The sequence below is a fragment of the Vipera berus genome (assembly GCF_964194415.1).
Source record: "Vipera berus genome assembly, chromosome: 1".
Lineage (NCBI taxonomy): Eukaryota > Metazoa > Chordata > Lepidosauria > Squamata > Viperidae > Vipera > Vipera berus.
In genome coordinates, this window is record NC_138202.1 from 234,977,752 (window position 1) to 234,995,493 (window position 17,742).

General features: G+C 38.8%; 1 protein-coding gene across 1 annotated transcript in view; it reads left to right on the forward strand.

The window, feature by feature from the left end:
* ADGRB3 (adhesion G protein-coupled receptor B3) overlaps positions 1-17,742 on the forward strand; it is a gene marked incomplete at both ends in the record, with an annotated part of 531,496 nt that overhangs the window by 285,814 nt on the left and 227,940 nt on the right. The window lies entirely within an intron of this gene.

Genomic DNA, 17,742 nt, shown 5'->3' on the forward strand with positions numbered 1-17,742 from the left:
ATAAGTTTGTGTATTATTTATTGTGGTTGATGAATTGAAGCTGGTTAATTATTTCAAAACTATTATTCTAGCAAAGATAGCTGTATCACTGTTCAAACAAATTCCAAAGGAATTTATATTGATAAGAAATTCTATTGATATGATAGAGGAAATGTATGTATTTCTAGGATGCTGTATATTCAGGGTTACCATCGATTATGAATTTTTTTCAAGCATCATTGAATATAGTCAACTGTACAATGTTTTCCTCATGAAGTCTATTATGCTGCATTTCTAAGTGCATTTACTACAGAGTAGTTAAACTGAACATTGTAGGGCAGTGGTGGCGAGCCTATGGCACGCGTGCCAGAGGCAGCACTCAGAGCCCTCTCTGTGGGCATGCGTGCCACCGCTGCCAGCAGCTTGTGCAGGTCCATTAGGCCGCCACTGCTACATGGAACAGCATCCCCACCCAGTACAAAGGAGGTGAAGTGGCCAACTAGCAAGCTCAAGTAGAGGTGGTAGAGCATGCCCATACCCAACAAACCAAAGGCCACCCCGAGCAGGGAAAGCTGGTTCCCCATTGGTGCCATAGCCCCCCAGTCCCAGCTAGGATTGCGTGCCTCTCCCCATCTGTGCTGGGCCTCCTGCCCATGGCCCCACCCACCAGAGACCCTGGATCTCCCCCAACCCTGCCGGGCCCCCACAGGTGTCCCCCCTGAGCAACTTCGAGGTGTCCATGCTTACCCCAGGCATGCCCACCCAGTCTTCCATGACCACTCAGTGGGCCACACCCCCATGCCCCCCCTGAGGGCACCACAATGCTGATGCGGCCCTGGCACTTTGCAATAAATGAGTGGGTTTTGGGTTGCGGTTTGGGCACTCGGTCTCTAAAAGGTTTGCCATCACTGTTGTAGGCTGTACTTTTGACTAAGCATAGATTGCATTGTCATGCATATCTACCTACCTGTCTAATTTTTATAATTGTCCATCTCATAAGTGACTCTGCGGTGTACAACAAAACTAAATAAATACCCAAAATCATTATTCAAGGTGCTGGTGATGACCTATAAAGCCCTAAATGGTTTGGGTCCGGGATATCTGAGGGAACACCTGCTGCCGGCATCAAGTTCCCTTCATCCTGTGCGCTCCCACAGGGAGGGCCTTCTCAGGGTGCCGCCGGCAAAGGATTGCCAGCGGGCAACGCCCAGGGGGAGGGTCTTCTCTGTGGGCGCACCTGCCCTCTGGAACCAGTTACCCGTAGAGCTTAGGACTGCCCCTGATTTTCGTTCGTTCCGCCGGGACCTGAAGACCTGGCTCTTTGAGCTTTCCGGCCAGGACTGAGGATTTTTTTTAACTTTTTAACTTATTGTAATTGGGTTTTAATCAGAGTTATAGGGGTTTTAGATTTTAATTAAGGATAATTTAATCTATTTTAATTGTTATTAATTTTTGTATTGTGATGTTGTTTTAATTGCCTTGTGAACCACCCTGGGTCCTGCGGGAGAAGGGCGGTATATAAGTTTAATTAATTAATTAATAATAATAATAATAATAATAATAATAATAATAATAATAATAATAATAATAATTGCTAACAAATATTTAAAATGTTAAAAAGCTACAAAAACAAGTAAAACAAGCATTATATGTGAAGGGATATTAATAGTAATGGGGCCACTTCGCTAATTCACCTGTCTCCTGGGGCCCCCAGGGCTGCTGCCATAACCAGGTCTTGAAGATCTTTGAGAGTTTAGAAGTGATGAAGCCCTCCTCACTTGGGAGGGGAGGAGATTCCATAATGTGGTGGCCATAGCAGAAAAGGTCCTCTTCCTTGAGCCTGCCAAATGTAGCTCCCTAGATGATGGAACCCATAACTTTGCATCACAGCGAGATGGGCGATGAATACATTTAATTAATAAATAAAATGAAAAATTCTGTTAGATGTGGTGTGACAGGCCAATGAAATCAGGGAAAGGCAATCCCTCAAATCACCTGGTCCCATGTCATGTAGGGCTTTAAAGGTCCACACCAACACTTTTAAGTGGTCTCGGAAACAAAATGGTAATCAGTCCAGCTCCCGCAACAGAGGTATAACTTGTGCTCTACCAGAGACATAACCTAATTGCTTATGCTGCTGTATTCTGCATCAGCTAAAGTTTGCAGATACTCTTCAAAGGCAGCCTCATGTATAACACATAGCAATAGTCCTACTGGGTGGGCATTAATGACCATGGGTAGGACTCTTTTTATCCTTTTAAGGCCTGTTTACAGCTAACAGATTTGGCAGTGTGTGTTCTTGCAAGAAACAACCATTCTGCAAGCTTCATTTTTGGGGACAGTTTTGATCAAAAAACAACTCTTGAAAATGAAATAAAGAAGAAAATATAATTTCTTCAGGCACTTTCTGAAGTTTTTTTTTTACAAAGTACAGTGAAACACATCTTTATAAATCACATTATACAATAAATTATTTGTAAGCATTTCTTGAGGTCCTTCTGACATAAGGGGCTGATCATAATTATGCTTGCATTTTAGAGACTTCTCTTTCCCCATTGTCAGTTATTCAAAATAAGGGTTCTCTGTACTCCAGTGACAAACCTACAAGTGTAAAGAATCTGTGTGAAATAGATTTTTAAGGGAAAGAGCAAGACTCAACAAAAATAGCATTTATGCACTATTATTTTCCTTTGTGCAGGTAAACATTTCTGTGTCAGAAAATGACTGCATCCCGCCAGTTTAATTGTGCTAAAAGCTGTGAACACTGAAGAAACATTTGAATCTTTTTACACATATTTTATAATGATTTACTGTAATTGTTCCACAGCACTCATCATTATTTAAGGGAACATCAGTGATTCTGAAGGCAAAGAATATGGTTAGAGTTTAACTGTATAGATCTATCCTTATGTAACAGAAAGATTATGTTAATTGAGATAGGTCTCTGTTGTGTGTTCATGTCAGTGCCGTTGCACCTGGCTCTTTTTCATTTTTCATCCTTTCTCTGCCATATTGCAGAGTAAGGATGCATTTTTCAGTAATGCAGTTGGTGAATCCTTGAAAATGACTTACGGCAGGAAAGTACTTCAAATTATTATTATTATTATTTATTAAATTTTTATACCGCCCTTCTCCCGAAGGACTCAGGGCAGTGTACAGGGCAATAAATATCAAAATATAAATACAAAAGTTAAAAAAGAAGTTAAAAAAGGATTAAATAATTATGCCCAATATAATACAATAATAAAACTGTGTTAAAACTAAATCCAACCCCTAACCCATCAGACCAGGCCAGATTGTTCAAATAAATAAGTTTTTAAATCGTGCCGGAAGGAGCGAAGGTCGGGGGCCATCCGGAGCTCAACCGGCAAGCGGTTCCATAGGTCTGGTGCGCCCACAGAGAACGCCCTCCCCCTGGGGGCCACCAATTGACATTCTCTGATCGGAGGCACCCTGAGGAGGCCCACTCTGTGGGAGCGCACTGGATGGAGGGAAGTTGATGCCGGCAGCAGGTACTGCCATAGGTAATCCGGACCCATGCCATGTAGGGCTTTATAGGTCATTACCAGCACCTTGAATCTCACCCGGAGGGTGAATGTCAGGTACAGTGAAATAGTTCAATGGTAGTTTTAAAATGGCTGTTCCTAAAGCTGCTTAAAGATTTCCAATAATAGAAATAACCCAATGAGAGAGGCATTAGTCATCAGAGACTACAGTATGTGGGATCAGGAAAGATGGATGCTACCATTTGTTACGCTTCTGTAATTTACAACATGACTACCACCACTGCAAGTTGCAGTGAAACAGTTCATTTTCTTCTCCTGCCTTGGAGTTAAGCAGATCACTCACAAGAGTTCAGAAAAGGACCCTTTTTCTTCCATAACATTTTCTATTGCTTTTTCAATAAATTTGTGAATGTAGAGAAATAATCTTCTTTTATATTTCTTTACCATTTTTCCTCTGCAGTGATTTCATGAATGAGTATTTTACTTTATTTGATTAACTTACAGAATTTGTATTCTAACACTGTAGGTCTTAAATTATAATAAAAGTTCCCAATGTACTGGAATGGGAGGATATCTGTTTTACTTTTATTTATTTATATTTCACATTGTTGGACCTGCCACAACTTAAAGCTCTAAATAGAAATGATCCTTGGCTCCATTTATTGAGAAAGTATAGTTTATTAGAGGTCAAGTGTATTGCAATATTGCAAAGTCAGAACTGAGAATCGCATGCCAATATCCCTAATTTCTACTTTTCCCTCCCTTAACTATCTCTCATTGCCCACCCCAGTGTAACCAATCAGGCTCAGGCAAGAAGTTTTCATAACGGTCAGTCCAAGCACAGTTTGGTATGTGGCTCCCTCCTTCTTCCAGCTGGGTGTCCTTGAGGCAGCATCTGGAGGAGATACAGCAGTTACTTTTGTTTTCCCAAGCATCCCATCTTTCATTCCCCCTCCCCACAGTTCATGGCAGTCTATCACTGCATAGTAGCGAAACTGACATATTTTTGAGCTGCCCATCTCCTAGAAAGAAGGACTCTGGGCAGTGTACAATAAAATATTATATACATTGTATAAAAATTAAAATTTTCAATACAAACGTATACACATTATCATGGTTTCGACAGATGAAACTCTTCAAAAGAACTTCGAGGCATTGTTTACCTTAAATAATCTTTTATTCAAGAAACAAAGTATCGGCACAACATAGTCGAAACCAAAAACTAAATTTCCCTTCCCTGGATACAAAGTAACAAAACACAATTCCCTCCTTCAATAAACAGTCATAAATCACATTCCCCAATTAGCTTGAAGCACAGGCTTTCTCCCTGGCTCTTCAACCTGCCAAAACTCTATTAACTCTGGGCCCAATAACCTTGGGTTCCCACAGCTGAGTTATTATTGTTATGACTAGCTGGACTCTCATCCACATTCTGCCTCCCAGCATCAACTAACTCTAAAAGCAATAGAGAAAAATGGCTGCATTTCCTTCTGTTGTCAAAGCCAAGAACATCCAATGTTAGCAGCATTGACACACATATTGAAATATAATGTGCAACATTGTGCTATTGAGAACCTATGTAATATAAAGGCTGGGATATATTTTTTTTTGGATTCCATCATCTATAGATAAGTTTAAATTCTATTCTATACAACATCAAACTTTTCCATACATGGCAGACTGAAATTATGAACCACTCTTTAAAATTATATAAGCCTGGCATATCTTTATGTCCTTGAAAAACAAAGACATTTTGGTTTGGTTATATTACAACTTGTTCTAGCCAGCTATTTGGGGCAAATGCAGATAGATCTAATATATTATTAGTAAGAATTCTTGCTAACTCATTGCTCTCTCCAAAAATTGCAGAAAGTATAAATTGTTTCTTGTATAGAAGTTCCTGAATTAAGCAGCTGTAATCTAAAGAGTTTGTGATATAGCTGAACAGCCATATTTACATTATATCACACTGAAAGACTGTGCATTGTTATAAATCATACAACAACCAGAGTAAAGAGTAACTGGAAGAAGATCATCCTTATTTTTTTAAGACAATGACAGCAGTAAAGTCATCATGTTTTTCCATTCTCATTACATCACCAGAAAGATGCTCAATAAAACTTCAGATCAATGAAGGAACAATCACATCTCAGTCACAGAATACATTAGAACCACTAGAGGCTTGCAATGACAACTTTGCAAGACATTTTGAGGATAAAGTAGTCAAAGTATCTGTGAACTTGGCATCTTCACTGACAAAATTTGCATAATTTAAACGAGAAGGGAATTTAAAAAAAGATCTGAAAGCATGAAGTAGGCTTGTCCTGTGACCAATCAGATTCTAGCTCTTCGAGAACTAGATGTTAGAACTAAGCAGAATTCTGTATCTTATATTCACATCGCTGGAGTAACATGCAAAGAAACAAAAATGAACAGCAGTTTGCTGCTTATGAAGCAGTTTCTCCAGCTGTTGCCGATTGCCTTTTGAGCAGTACAGTACACATACAACCGTAACCTCCATTCTTTTACAGTGAAAATCATTTACCTTTAGTTCTGCTCTCATTTTCATCTTTGCCATCATGCCATTATGATGCTTTCGCTATTTTAGTTAGAGAACCCCTTATACTGTCCTTATACTCGTCCCAGCTTCTGCCAACCTAGCAGTTTGAAAGCACGTAAAAATGCAAGTAGAAAAATAGGGACCACTCCGGTGGGAAGGTAACAGCGCTCCGTGCGCCTTTGGCGTCTAGTCATGCCAGCCACATGACCACGGAGACGTCCTCGGACAAGCGCTGGCTCTTCGGCTTTGAAACGGAGATGAGCACCGGCCCCTAGAGTTGGAAATGACTAGCACGCATGTGCGGGGGAAACTTTACCTTTATACTGTCCTTGCCATGCTTACAAACATAAGATACAGTATGTATATACTTGGCACTCCCAGAGGAGCATACAGCCATGGGGATGGTTAGCACCCTGAAAGCCCTCCTCCACCTTTTAATTTTAACATTGACCTACGGCTCTTGTTCAATGCTAAATATTGCTGTTATGTTTTAGTATTTTATTTGTATACCTCCTAGGGTCCCTCTGTGGGGAAATAGCAATAACAATAGCACTTAGACTTATATACTGCTTCCCTAAGCGGTTTTACAGAGTCAGCATATTGCCCCCCAACAATCTGGGTCCCCATTTTACCTACCTCGGAAGGATGGAAGGCTCATGCAAACTTCAGCCGGTCAGGATTGAACTCCTGGAAATCAGCAGAATTAGCCTGCAATACTGCATACTAACCACTGCACCACCACAGCTCCTTGGGCAGTTTTAAACTTGACTAAGTAAATAAGCAAGTAAACAAACAAATAAACAAATAAATAAATAAATTTCTATTTGCACAAAGAAAATGAACAATTCAGAAAGTTCCAAAGATGTCCTCAGGGGCATTTTCAAAGCCGCATTTCAAAACAAGCAGAGAAACAATAATATCTAATCTAATTATTGGTGTGGATTGTGTCCCTGTACTTTGTGTCTCTGACTATGGTGTTAAAAAAAAGAGAGAAATGATTTTTCAACCCATAAACAGACAATGGAGTCACCAAGAAAAAAGAATTGAAGGGTATAGATTGGATGTAACCCAAACAGTTACGTATGTAACAACACCAATTTTACTTATATGAATGACATGCACACGGTATGTACTTTCCTGCTGTTTGCATTATAGCATTTCACCAGATATCTTTTAGTCTAGATTTGGAGTGCACAACTTTGGGCTATTGTATGGATTTTTAGTGGCCCTCTGATGCCAACTTTCCCCTTCAATACAGGTAAAATAAATTTGATTTTATTTCAGTGTGTTGTTCTTATGTTGCTAGGTTTGTCACTTTCAAGTCTTCATAACCCAATGAATATAATTTTGCCAGAATTGTCTGTCAATAAATAGTAGTTAATATGATTATTTCCTCTGTCTTTAATAATTTTCCTCTTCTATAGCATTAAAAATTATAATTTGGGAGCCAGTATAGTGTAAGATTAAAATATTGGACTTGGACATAGACCATTTAATTACCTTAATAACAAAGCTTATCTTTTGCACTCAGGATGACCAACCACAAAATTATGCTGTAAAGATCAAATTAATAGTGATCGCCACGTACGCCATCTTGAGTTCTCAGGAAAAAGGTGGCAAATAAATGCAATAAAAAAGAGAGAAATTCTGAAAATGAGACTTAAAGTTATAACCAACATATCCTGTTTCCAGAGAGAAACTGTTCTAGAATTTGTTTGGTATGGAAATATGGATAGAGCAAAGTTTTGAACCTTCATCCCAGTATTAGGACATGGAATCATTCGTTGAAAATAAAAATGGGGAGATTCAGGATCAGTTAAAGGAACTACTTTAAAAAAGGGGGAAATAATGAACTTTTGAATATGCCATCCAATGACACCTTGAAAAGGGATCTAGATAGTCTCCTATCATTAAATGACGGACAGCTTCCTTTAAATACCAAATGCTAGAAATCAAGACACCATTCTTCAGTCTTCAGTCTCATACAAACTGTATGTTTGTTACTTTCTGAATATATCTGTGGTCTTTGTAAAACATAGAAGATTGGCCATTAGCTTGATCCAGCAATACTGTTGTCTATGGAAATCAAATCAAATCAAATCCAGGTACCTTTTGAAATGCACCTTTGGGACAGCAAGACTTTACTTCTATAAGAATTTTTATTTTCTTTTGCTAATACTGTGTCAAACATCACATTCTAGTTCTACTCTGAACCATTGAGCTAATGTGTTATTTATCCTGAGAGTGGATTTTAACTTTTAGCAGAAATATATATTTGGGAGCACAAGAGCCAGTTTCACCTAGTGGTTAGGGCACCAGGCTAGAAACTGGGAGACTGTGAATTCTAGTCCACCTTAGATGTGAAAGCTGGCTGAGTGACCTTAAGTCAGTTGGTCAAATCCTGTCACAACCAACGGATCAACACTGAGTTGATTTGAAAACATTAGGAAGAAATGTATAGAAAGAGAGAGAGGAAAAAGAGAGTGCATCTTTGTATTCTCTCAGAATCAAATTTCTAAGGAAAAGAATTTTCCTAAGAGGATTGGGTTTGGTTGATATTTTCCTTCTTAATAGCTGGAGCAGTTGTAAGTTTCATTTAGTATATTGCACCTTCTGGTCCAAGGCAGTTTTGTCTCTGTCAGCATACTGCTGACAGAATCATTCTAAACAGTTTCTGATGAGGCTGCAGAGGATTCAGAAGAAGGAGTAGTAGTAGTAGAAGAAGAAGCTTAAAGACTCAGCTACTATCTCCTGAAAGCAGAATCATATTAACTTACAATTAGTAAATAGAACCAGTTTCATTGCTACTTGGCACAACCTTACGAAGTACGAATGAAAAATTGAAAAGGTAAAAAAGGTATTTTGTGTAAACTAAATCATGTATAAATAAAAGACAACTAATCAATACTTAGGCAATTGCCATATTCTAGCAATACGTATTTACTTTTATAATGCCATGTTTTAGCAGTGTTCATACTGCTCTGACTTATATTAACTCTGAATGTCAAGCACGAGGAAATTCAGAAGATCCAGGCAAATTTGAAGGGGTATAAAGATTTATTGTGAGCTTAAGACTAAGAATCTATAAGAATCTGAACTACTAACAGTTAAAGCAATTTGGCAGTAGATAAAACTCAAAGGAATTCAAGGTGAGCTGGATTTAGATCTCTTCTGGGTGCAAAGGGACTCGGGACTGATGACGCATGTGATTCTATTCTCAGGCTCAGCCTGGTTACCTCCTACAGTGAAGTTACCCAGAGGTCAGTAGTATGACCCCACTTTTGATCAGGAGGAACTTTTTGAAAGGCTAAGAGAGATTTATTTCAGGAAGGAAGGATTCGCTCACTTGTCCCTGCATGCAGTAGTCCCTAATATGCAGTTAGTCATGGAAATATTCACTGGAGAAGAGCCTAATGCTGGGAAAGATTGAGGGCAAGAGAAGAAGGGGACGACAGAGAATGAGGTGGCTGGATGGAGTCACTGAAGCAGCAGGCGTGAGCTTAAAAGGACTCCAGCAGATGGTAGAGGACAGGAAGGCCTGGAGGAATGTTGTCCATAGGGTCGCGATGGGTCGGACATGACATCGCAGCTAACAACAACAACAACATGGAAATATACAGTTTGTTCTTTGGAATTATAATTAATCTTCCATGTGGTCTGATCTAATCTCAAAGTATCACTTTTCAGTAACAAATATGTTTAACTCAGGAGTAACACCAATATGTCCAAATAAAAGATCTTGATCTCTGTGCCTTCCCATCCTAGCAAAATATAGACAGGTACATGTTTATCAAAGTAGAATTGATAATTAGCTATAGTTTGTTATTAGGGTTTATTAGATTACCTTGAATCATACTTAGCCATTCTGTATGTAACAACAAATTATATTTTGTATTAGAAACAAATTAAGTTGGTCTTAAACCTGATTTCAAGGTGCTTTTATGGGTGCCTAAGGTATGCAAAGATATATTTCTGCATGGAGAAATGGGCTCTTTGCGATATTGGCAATATTAGAGAGAACAGAGCAAATCTCTACGAAGTACAGGAAGTTAATTTCCTGAAAGGTACTTTATTTTTTTTAATGAATAAAACAAATTATAATAATTAACTCTAGGTAAGTTTATACTGTAAAGTACTGTAAAGTAGAGTGGTACCTTAGTACTCGTTGTTAATTGGTCCCGGGAGGCACAATGAGTACTAAAAATAATGAATACCAAACAAACCATATGTCTTATCACATGACCCTTTGTTTTGGCTGGGAAGGATTTCCTGTCTTCCTTTTAAAAAAAAAACATTTATATCCCGCCCTTCTCCAAAGACTCAGGGCGGCTTACAATCTAAAGCACAAATCAATGTGCTTAGCAATAGCCTTCATTCTATGTATATGCCTGCTTATTAGGGCTTTTGCCCCCCCCCAAGCGGCATTATTACAAAGTCAGCTTATTGCCCCCAACAATCTTGGTCCTCATTTTACCTACCTCGGAAGGATGGAAGGCTGAGTTAACCTTGAGCCTGGTGGGACGCGAACCTGCACTAATTGCAGGCAGCTGGTGTTACTTAAGGAGGCATTAGCCCACTGCTCCGCCAAGGCTCTTTTCCTATGTCAGTGACCTTTCCAGGATTGCTGACTTCCTGTCTGCCCTCTGTTGCCGTTACCCATTTCCTTTTGCAGCCACCCTCCTGGCATGGCTGACTTCCTGTTCATTTGCCATAGCTGTCCCTCTCTTCCTATTGTAGTGTGTTGAGTAGCAAACAAACAACAAGTACCAGGACAACATATTCATGTCATAATGCTCCAAGTACCAAATTCAATAAGTTTTGAAGCAGTCAAGTACCAAGCTACTACTGTATATATATAAAATTATCCCCAGTAAAGGGGACCTCAGGTCTAATATATGGACTCTTGCTTCAATAAATTTTTTGAATTGATATTTCACAAACTATGACAATGAACAGCTAGATTATGAGGATTCAGCAGTATATGTACCACACATATTATTTTGAACATAATATTTTGAAATCACAGATTGGATTCATGAAGGGTTTGTGTAAAATCAGTTCTTGTTATGAATACATCTGCATACTTAATTTCTATTGGGTCTATTTCATATATTTTTTTTGGAAAAACTAGCTATTTGAAAAACCTGTTTCTATATGGAAGCAGATCTACTAAAAGAAAAGGATGTATCACAAATTGCATAGAATTTTATTACTCACAAATAGCTGATGTTGTCAACAGAAAATAAACCGAGGGCTCAGGAGTAAAATACACATATGGTGAATTCTGTTTAGTTGGAAAATTATTTTTTTAAAAAAAAGATGTTAAAGCTTTATTTAGACCCCATGGCAATGCTGAGCACTGTTAAATAATTTGATGTGTTTTTTTAACCTGTATGCTATGCTGCTTATCGCTATAGATAAGCCTAAGCATCTTTAACATGAAAGATCATAATGTTTGCTTGTTAAAATGCACCTCAGAATACTATTATATTATTGATTGATTAAATCAAAAGGTTTTCTATTGTACTGCTGATTATTTCTTTCTGGCAAACACTTCCTCTCTTCATTTTATTGTACTTAGTTGTTTAAGACATGCAGTGTTTTATTTCCTCTAGAGGTTTGTTGCAATATCTAAATTTTTTAGTGTGGATCAGAAGGAATCAATAGAAAACTTAAGAAGCTCTGTGAAGTAGTGATAAACCCTGGAGCAGAATTGAAAAGAAAATTCCTCCTGCTGTCAGCATTTTTATCTCACTGCTAAAAATTGCATAATATGTTCACAGCAGATCATTCCTTTTAAACATTCCTTTTAGAGCCTACAAAGGACAGGAAACTAAAGATTGTCTACTCTACGCATCGATGTTTATTATATTTAACCATTTGTTTATTTGTTTACAGGTAGTCCTTGACTTATGACTGTAATGGAGACTGCCCATTACGGTCATAAGCCATGCGGTCATAAAGCAGGTCATCACACGATTGACTAGATTTTATTTATTTTCATGGTGGTTATTAAGCAAATAAGAGTGAGCGTTAAATGGTCATGAACGTCTCTGCAGACATTAAGTGAATCAGTTGTTCACAATGGTGTGTGTGTGTGTGTGTTTGCTGAAAACCAGAAGTAAATGCTGGGTTTTGACAAAAATGTAAACCATGCTCATGTGACTGAGGGATACTGCAAACATCTGTAGATGTGGGCCAGTTGCTGAGCACCTGAAATGTCACATGTCTGTGATTTATTCCTTGAAAACATTTTTATTCCTTGAAGCTCCTTGAATGAAAGCAAAATGTTTTCAAGGAAAAAAAACCAAGAAATTCGAGTTGCCCTTTAAAAAGCACCTTTGGTTCAGAACTGGATCACAAGTACCTTTTGGGGGCTTCCAATGTAACTTTGAAAAAATGCTAAACGACCAGCTGTGACTCACAGACTACATGTATTTATTATTACTTATATCCATAATAAGGGACATGGTGGCTCAGTGGGTTAGGACGCTGAGCTTGTTGATCAGAAGGTCGGCAGTTTGGCGGGTCGAATCCCGAGTGCCGCGTAACAGAGTGAGCGCCTGTTACTCGTCCCAGCTTCTGCCAAACTAGCAGTTCGAAAGCACGTAAAAATGCAAGTTGAAAAATAGAGACCACTACGGTGTGAAGGTAACAGCGTTCCGTGCGCCTTTGGCGTCTAGTCATACCGGCCACATGACCACGGAGATGTCTTTGGACAAGCGCTGGCTCTTCAGCTTTGAAACGGAGATGAGCACCGGCCCCTAGAGTTGGAAATGACTAGCATGCATGTGCGGGGGAACCTTTACCTTTACCTTTTATATCCATAATTCTAGCTAGAGCAGGGCACCCTGTAAATACTCTGGGTCCATGAGGGCATGATGGAGACAGGTCTTTCTGTACCAAGTAGAGTTGCAGCTGATGTACCTATTGCAACTGGCAAAACTTCCTCTAGCTACAGACTCTGCCTACTATTCTAGCAGGAGCTGTGAGTCTAGAACAGGGGTAGGCAAGCTTGGCTCTTTTATGACTCGTGGACTTCAACTTCCAGAATTCCTGAGCCAGTTGGGAGTTGAGGTCCACGAGGGCATAAAAGAGCCAAGGTTGCCTACTCCTGGTCTAGAAGGATCTCAGAATTGTGCACCTAGCTAGGATAACGTGCAATGCTTTAATATTATTCTACTAGCAATAACAAATATTTCTGGCAATTTGAGTCATTCATGTTTCCTAAGTTTGCCATCCCTACAGGGCTTGACATTAATCTTTAAGTTCTTTAAATAATTCCCTTGCATAACTCATTCCTGGTGTAATTGATGTGAATGAATCATTTTCTCATGTTCCCCCCAATTCTCAAGAATCTCTTCTGTGATTGGTCCTGTTTCCTCCCTAAATATTTTACCGCCTTGGTACTACCACAGTATATTAAGTATTCCACGTTTCCACCATCTCTACAGGTATCTCAAGCATACTTCCCTAGGAAGGGAAAGTCTGAGCCCAAATGGCAGTTGTCCAAAACCTTTGTATCCAGCCCTCTTCAGAAAGGGGTGCACCATAGTTATCAAAGAGTAGCAAATGCCAAGCAAAGCCAAACTGTTCAACAGTACTACGCAATCAAAGTATTTTTATAGATCATCATTTGGCCAAAGATACAATTTTGGTTTGCTGCATGTGTGTAGGTGTATACAGGTAGTCCTTTGTCGAGAGATCACAATTGAGACCAGTCAAAGCTCTTCAGATATTTTGCTCAACCAAGAAATCTCATTCAGATGAACGTGAACATTTACAGACTTACCATCCTTTGATGGTGTTCTCCAAACTGCAGCATATATGTGTTACCTTCGTGGTATTTAAAAAACAGAATCCTTATTGAAGTCTCTCTTAAGTCTTTCTCAGTGAAGTATTTGTCAGAGGCAAATAAACCAGATCAAGGAAACAGAGAACATTTCTGATAACAAGGAATAGACAACATCCTTTCCTTCAGACTGAGGTAATAGGACATATTGAGTTGACTCTAAATTTAATCTTTTTTAAAGTAGGCCCATTGAAACTAACAGGATTTAAGTTATTATTAATTTCAATTAAATTCTACCTAAAGTAGAACTAAGTCTGAATGCAGCCTATTGTTGGGGGAAGATGCTATAATTCTGTTGCTATAGAGATATGAGGTGTTGTTTCTGCAGAAGTGGCATTTCTGCTGCCAATTTGAGAGCTCCCTATGAGCCTAGTTGCAGTCAGCATATCTCATGAGAAAAACTGTCTGACTTTAATCAAGGAAGAAAACGAGCAGGACAAGTACAAGCTTGGAGCATTGAAAATGTTTCGACTACTTTTTCTTTTCTTGGTATCTTTGTTTTAAAAGGTGTCTTCAGTAAAGCGGAACTGGTTATTTTTGGAGCAAAACAATCAATTCATTTCTCACTGGATAGTTTTAATGTCCATCACAGTTCTCATTTTCTGTTTCATGAAGCAAAGCAGCACAATTACAAAATGGGCATATGTAACCCTTAAAACCTACATTCACTTAATCCACCCGATTCCATGGTGAATTAAACACAAAAACACCTGTTGAACTAATGAATTCAGAGTGCCGCCCTACTCATAACAAGTGAGGATGGCAACAATTATCATGAAACTGAAAAAAAATATTTTTCTATCTCTTTGCTTCCTATTTTATGTTAGGCTTGGGAAAGATTTGACTCAAAATTCAAGAACAGATAGCAAAGCTCATTTATATACCTGCCTCCAGAGGTGGTGAATGCTCCAACACTGGAAGATTTTAAGAAGAGACTGGCCAGCCACTTGTCTGAAATGGTATAGGGTTTCCTGCCTGAGCAGGGGGTTGGACTAGATGACCTCCAAGGTCCCTTCCAACTACTACTTATTATTATTATTATTATTATTATTATTATTATTATTATTATTATTATTATTATTATTATATATGGAAATGGGATCTAAGGCTTACTTACAAAAATACTTGCTACGTATAGAGCAGACATAAGGGGATATATTGTCCATCCACTGTAATAAATCTGTTCCTTTGCTAGGATGTTTTCTGAAAACAACCAAAGCCTCAATTTCCAGTATAGATGTCAGTATATATTTTATTGATTATAAATTGGTAGGAAGATAATTGGCATGTGGCCTTTGTTGCCATTCTTAAAAATTTTTAGAATAATATTCCGAGTCCCCAAAGATTTGGGATAGGGGGAATATATATCTGAGTTAATGTATGAGTTAATATAATAAAGCAATGCAATAGAATGGAATAGTCAGCAATTAATATATATATAAATAAAGCTACAATTGGGGACTACCATTCAGTATTGTTTTTAAGAAGTCCAGGTCAGCCTGTCAGAAATCAAACAATGTCAATAACCATAGAAAAACAAGAACACAATTTTCTGAACCATGTTAAAGGGGGAGCCCAATCAACAGAACTGAAGGCAACTATTGCATCTACTGGGCTGGGAGAGAGAGAGGGGGGGGGAGGGAGGGAGGGAGGGAGGGAGGGAAGGAGAGAGAGAGAGAGAGAGAGAGAGAGAGAGAGAGGGGGGGGGAGGAGTCCTCTGGAGCCTGCTTTACACAAGCAGTATACAAGTTCCTACTTTCAATCAAAGTGTAATTCACTATGTTTAGCAAAATCTAAACCAAGGGATGTTTACGAAATGGAAAATATATTTTATTTCAAATATAGAATGAATCGTAGTTTTCCAGAATTTCTGCCTAATCACAAATAAAACTCAGAATACAGGTAGTCCTCAACTTACAACCATTTGTTTAGTCACCGTTCGAAGTTACAATGGCATTGAAAAAAAGTGACTTATGACCGTTTTTCACACTTACGACCACTGCAGCATCCCCATGGTCACGTGATCAAAATTCAGATGCTTGGCAACGGGTTCCTGCTTATGATAGTAGCCGTGTCCCAGGGTCACGTGATCACCTTTGGCAACCTTCTAAGAAGCAAAGTCAATGGGGAAGCCAGATTCACTTGACAACCATGTTACTAACTTAGCAACTGCAGTGATTCACTTATCAACTGTGGCAAGAAAGGTCACAAAATGGGGCAAACTCACTTAACAACTGTCTTGCTTAGCAAGAGAAATTTTGGGCTCAATGGTGGTCATAAATCGACTGTATTTTGGTTGTTCCAAGTTTTAGTTGAAACAAAATCTAGATAAATTCCCCAGTGATTTATGGGACAAGCAGGGCAAGGCCAGGGTGCACCATCCTTTTCTCCCCACAGGAACCCCCAGCAGCCTATCTGTCCCTGTTCTTCCTTGCACCTTCTTTCCCCTTCTCCTTTGAGCCACTGTCACTGCCGTTACCAGATATTGTACTGGCCTGGTCATGTCTTGATCATCTTGCCTTCCTTCACTCAGCTATTGCTGATGTCCCAGGACAGCATATGCCAACAGCATGTCTTCTGAAGTTCCTTCCCTCCAATCTCCCTCAGCAGTTGCTGAGGCACATTAGCCTGTGTGGATGTTTCTTACTGTGGTGCTCCTAGCACTGAGGGACAGGCCGTCCACCACGACTTCTTCCTAGAACTTTATTTCCAGAATAACACGGCCTTGTTTTTAATCAAAACATCTGAAATTCATGTATTTTGGTTTGGACACAGATCTCCTGAAATCAGCAGTTCTCTGCACAGAATGTTTTTGCACTTTTCTACTAGAAGTGCTTAATTGATCGACAAAGCTTTGAATTATAGCAGGCTTTGAAAGAGACTGCTGAAGTAATTAATGGTCTGTCATTTCTTGGCATCATTGAAAAACTAACAGACAGCAGCCCTTGCTGAGCCACCTGACTAATATGCCAAATACAGGAAGTGCTTGTAGCAGATCAACTTGTAGACCCAGACATTCAGCTTGCAGATAAATCTATGAGTGGCAGAATCTGTTTGACCTATATTCCATTCCACAAAATAAGAAATATATTCATAATATTCATAATGACTTTTTCACAGATTAGACATGACATTTCATTCGCATGGGTGAAACTGATGTAACCTAGAATCTTAAGAAAGCAGCTGTTCCCATTAATTGACAAATTACACTTTTGTCAGCATGCAGTAAACTAAAATGAAGCATAAGCAATAGGATGGAGGAAGCTATTTACTGAATTGGTGATGCTGTAATACAGTCCTAAATCAATAGATTGCCTTAACCAAAGTTCCTTTCTTTAGTGTTAAGAATTTTAAGTACAGCATTGTGACCCCCAAACACACAAAGAATTGCTAGTATATGGTTTTTCTGAGTCCAGACAATAGTCATTGTAAACCCAGTGGATTGCACAGAACAAAAGAAAATGGATTGTATGGAAATATCCTGCTTTTACATGTTTCAAAGCAAGCCGATAATCAGTTTGTTCATAAAGGGATTTCATAATTGTCAAGATGTACTTGGGTGTCTATCCTCATATAATCAAACAAAATTATGAACTGGGCAGATCTCACTGAAATTGCTATTACACAGTTGTATGATAATTGGTAGCCAAATTCCACAATGAAACATAGCAGAAGTCCAATATAATATTCTGGGGTTGTTTCATAGCATAATTATTTCAACAATTTGTAAATTGATTCAGGAGACTAGTGTTTATGATCTTTGCAATAAGGAAAATCAATCAATATATTTTTCTAGATAATTGCAACCAAGACATTCGTTACTACATGAACATTTCTGAGAATAT